Source organism: Cornus florida, unplaced genomic scaffold, assembly GCF_030987335.1.
Source record: "Cornus florida cultivar Cherokee Brave unplaced genomic scaffold, ASM3098733v1 CherokeeBrave_3.0.0_Hap2_Chr06, whole genome shotgun sequence".
NCBI classification, from domain to species: domain Eukaryota; kingdom Viridiplantae; phylum Streptophyta; class Magnoliopsida; order Cornales; family Cornaceae; genus Cornus; species Cornus florida.
The window spans coordinates 37,363,069-37,367,934 of record NW_026775576.1 but is presented as its reverse complement, the minus strand read 5'-3'; the positions used below and the strand labels follow the sequence as shown (position 1 = coordinate 37,367,934).

The 4,866-nt window shown below is 37.0% G+C and overlaps 1 non-coding gene across 1 annotated transcript; it reads left to right on the top strand.

Moving 5' to 3' along the window:
* The first annotated feature begins 1,595 nt into the window (after positions 1-1,595).
* Positions 1,596-1,702, top strand: LOC132315434 (small nucleolar RNA R71). Its single transcript, XR_009483645.1, has one exon. It is a non-coding gene; the product is annotated as a small nucleolar RNA R71 (small nucleolar RNA).
* Positions 1,703-4,866: the final 3,164 nt, after the last annotated feature.

Below are 4,866 nucleotides of genomic sequence, written 5' to 3'. Positions count from 1 at the left end.
TATGCATCAATGATATAAATGAGAGGTGAAACTGAGAACTGGGCAAAAAATCATGGCATATAGCAATATAAGGCTCAAAATATCCAAAATCGATATCAAAATCCAAAAATCCATATATATCAAGTAAATCCAAAACCATAATCCAACAACCAGTGTATATCAAGTGTAATACAAAAATATCCAGAATATCCAAAACCAGTGCGAAGTATCAAATTAGTGCAAAAATATCCCAATAATAGCAGTGTATCAAAATATCAGTGTATCAAAGTAGATAATGAGTAATAGAGAGAGAAAATGTGGGAATCAGGGAACAGCATCCAATGCCATCATGTCGGCAATGATCTGTAGCATATCAGACATCTCCCTGCTATGTCGAGTGAGAGATATTGTAAGGTCTGTCTGTAATATGGCAATATCTCTCCTCGCCTCAGAAATGTCTGTCCTCAAGTCATCAGATCGCCGGACTAAATCATTGTGCCTCCTAACTAAATCATCATGACGCCTCATGATATCCTCGTGCCGCTCGGTCATGTCAGCTCTAAAAGAAATGAAGTCTGTATGCAGCTGAATGAAATTAGATCTGTAGCTATAATCTGAACAGGCATACCGGGATTGAGAGTCGGCTTGTGGCATTAGCTCTATAAGAGGGACATGAGAGGGGCCGGCCTGCTGGGATGTAAGAGGTACATCTGGCTGTGAAGTAGATGCGGAAGTAGTAATACGTTGCCGCTGTCTAAGAGGTGATCCATCGGTTGCCTCCTTTACAACTGCATCCTCCCCGGCTCTCTCCTGATCTTGCTTCTTTTTGTTGTCTCTATTCTTCCTGTTCTTGAGGCAAGAATTATAAGTCTTTGTCCACTTTGCAATGTCATATGCCCTCCTAGCTCTCTGTGCATCAATCTTTGGAATCTCATCCGGGTCAAAGTGATAGCCTTGGTCAATCAATAACTGTGTAATCAGGTGGCTATATGGTAAAGGCCAAGCATCAGCTCTAGAATTATGCGTGAGGATCAGATTTTTCTAGAACTTATGAATAATCTCCCAGATGAGGGCAGGAACAGAAATCCAGTAACCCTGGCTCAAATAGTAGAAAGCCTGTAGAATCCCCTCTCGCTTCTGTGTGCCATAGCCGGAAGGAAAGGCATTGAGGTGCAACACAGAATCAAAGAACCAATATCGGGGATCAATATCAACCCGATCTCCAAATGTATTGCCTTCAAAGGCTGCTTGTGGAGATAGTGTCGTAACTATGGTTATTTTAGAAGGATAAGGTAAAACGTTGGGATATAGTGGATCCTCAAAGTTAGCGACCAATAGAGAGAGGTGGGGGCATCGGTAAGCAGCAAATCATTTATGACAACTATATCATTAGAATTATCAACTTGATATAAGCTTGAATTCTTCTTTCCACCTACATTTCTACCATTTTAGAAGACAAGAATCTGTGCATTGAGTTTTCACTTATGCTCTCATATAAACACCACACATCATCTTTATATTTATCTAAATAGGAACCTCCCATTGAGGCATCAACCATGTCTTTATGGTTATCCAAAAAACCTCTAAAGAAATATTGAACTAATTGCCACTTAGGAATGTCGTGATGAGGACATTTCCTAAGCAAATTATTCAATCATTCCCATGCCTCATGAAATATTTCTCCATCCCCTTGTGAAAATTTACGAATTAAAGTTCTCATGGCATTGGTTTTAGACATGGGATGATACGTTCTCAAGAACTCTTGTTGCATTTCCGCCCAAGAAGTTATAGAAAGAGGTCTCAAATTGTTGAACCAATATTTTGCCTTATCTTTAAGGATGAATGGGAAGAGTTTTAATCTCAAAACTTCTTTCGGCGTGTCCGTGTATTTGATGGTGGAACAAACTTCAAGAAATTCATCCAAATGCTTATATGGTTCTTCATTAGGTAGCCCAAAATGATTGGGAAGCATTTGAATGGTTTGTGGCTTGATTTCATAATGATGTGCTCTAAATTGGAGAAGACGAATGCATGTTGGTGCATTGTATTCATTAAACACAAAATGGTCTCTCAAAGCCATTGGAAGATTTACAATTTGTGGCTCTACACAAGCCCCATGATTTACTTGGACAACAAGAGGTAGAAGAGGCATAAATAATAGCCTTGGCATTCCAATTGGAACTTGGCCTTGTGGTTGTGGAACAAAAGGTCTAGGCATGCCTAATGGAACTTCCATATTATCATGTTATTATTGCACATTAAGGTAGAGAATGCCTTGTTGGTCTATGTGACCAAGGTTTTCAACACGGTTCTCAATATAATCGTCCATTGATGAAATGGATTCACTTGAATTACCCCTTCCCCTTGGATTACGAACAATCGATTCAAGATTAAAATTTAATGGGACAAGAGGGCGATTTAGAGATCTTTGACCATGCATGCACAATGCAAATCAACACAAACAACAACTTAACAAATAGCAAATAGCAAACACTTCTCCTCCATAACAAATCAATCAACAACAAGCCTCCACATACATTGATCCCATGCTCCCATGCTTTTCAACAAATGCAAGAAATAAAATGCCTCTATGTGGGCTGATGATAAACAATGAAGCAAAATGCCTCCATGCGGGCCGATGATTTAACTAAGCAAGAGGAGTTAGAATAACTCACAAAGGGTCCTTAAACAACTTCAAAAGATTTTTAAGCTTTTTGCCTTGCTTTGCTTTGCAATTTTTTTATTTTTATTTTTAGCCTTTTATGTTTTTTTGCTTAGCTTAGCTTGCTTTGAAGCTCCTTTGCTTTACTTCTCTTGACTCTAAGTACCTAAGCCAATCAAGAACAAACACAATAAGAAAACAAAATAAAATAAAGTAATAATAAGGATTAAAGGAGTACTAATTCCTAACTAATTCCAAATACGACGTTGCTAATCCCCGACAATGGAGCCAAAACTTAGTCACGGCCATTCCTATGTACCAAAATTGTGTGATTATGAAATGTGATAGGGCAGCCAAGTTTAAATTTATAAAAACCACTACCGCTACTAACTACTAACATAGCAAGAGTGAGTAGGGATCATCCGGAATCAATGTTGGATTAGTAGGTCGAATGATCAAATAAGGTTTGGTTGGTTAATTAAACTAATGGTTCAATTAAAACAAGCAATTTAAAGCACAATCTAGAGATTAGGGATTAAAGAATAAAAGAGAGGTCTTAGGGCTTAGAGCTCACCACTAAGCTTCACTTCACTAAATACTAGCAATTACAAATTTAAGGGGAAATTCATATTATAAGTCAAATGTGTGTGTGTCATTAATTGAAAACTAAGCATGGATGACAAATAAGCGTAAATTGTCTAATCAATCGAGTGAGTAGTACAACCTATCAAATAAGACCATTAACCATTCAATTAAACCACAATTAATGCACACACAAAAATCTAGAGATATGTACTACTTGCACTCATAAGCATGGATCATCAAACAACAAGAGTGGATTGTCTACGTATCTAGGAAATTAAGGCATTTACACTACAACTATGCTAATGACATGGAAATTAAACTAATTAATCTAAGGAGGTAGCACAATCCATCAAGAAATAAGCATGATCTATCAAACAAACCATAAGAGTAATCAATTAAGTACCATGCCTTGACCATCACTAGATTTATAATTCCAACACACATAGATATGCATCAAACTCATAAAATCTAGAGATAAGCACATAAACATTCATTCTAGCATACATAAACATATGGATAAAATTAAATGATCAATTGAAAGCATTTATTCATACAAATTATGTAAAAACACAAGATCTATATTTATTCATGGTTAAAACATCAATTATAACTAATGTAATGACCCAGGCATTTTCCTTCCTATCCTTTTTTCTCAAATTTTACGGATAAATTTTTTCCGTTTAATTTTCTTTTCTGAACTTTGTTTCTTGTCACTAAGTGTCATCTCAAGTGCTCAAAAATGGTTACTGAGACTCTTTCATTTGGATTGACAACTTTCTTTAAGGACCGAGTCATTTCCACATTTTCACTTTTTGGACACTATTCAATTTTCGTCCTTTTCCCTATTTCGTCTTTTCCCCGTTTGTCACTTTGTTGGCACAACCTCACTTTTCATGCTTGGAGTTGGTTTCTAACTTCACGTATCTTCATTCTAAGTGGTTTCCACGAAATACGTATCTTTACTTTTTTAGAAAAGTACTCTAGTTGCTCCCGGTGTCCATAGAGGCATGGATGCACAGTTCTTTAGAATCTTTTTCTTTTCTTGGAGTGTTTTTTGTAAATATCTTTTGAAGATATTTTATTTCAAGGGTTTTTAAGAAAATATTTTTGGAATATATTTTCATTCTGGGGCAGTTTTGTAGTTAACCCTTTTTGGAGGATCCATTGTGCAATTAATGAAAGTTATTGTAAAATACCTCGTTTTGAGCCTGGATCCTTGTACGGGATTCATTTTCACATTTCGTCGAGTCGTGTACTCTTAGAAATTCCTTCTGGTCATTTTTCTCCAGTTTTAGGGTTTTTAGACCCGGTTGCCGCCAAACTTGTTTGGGGCATATCTCTCTGCTCGGGACTCAGTTTTTGATGTTGTATCTTCCATTGTTCATATTTTCTCATTTTGAATCTGTTTTGTTCATGGGGTTTCACCATTTGAGCACATCTGCTCAAATTTCACTTTCTCTAGACCCAGTGGGACCCTTTCGGGGCACTTTTAGGGTTTTCCTATAATTAAAATGACTTAAAGTCAAAAAATCAGATTTCAACATCTTCCTCCCCTCTCTTGGCTGAATTCCATGGCAGCCATGGCTGCCACCTTCTCTCTCCTCCTTTGAACCACTTTTCTTTGGTGAAAAGTCTTCGGC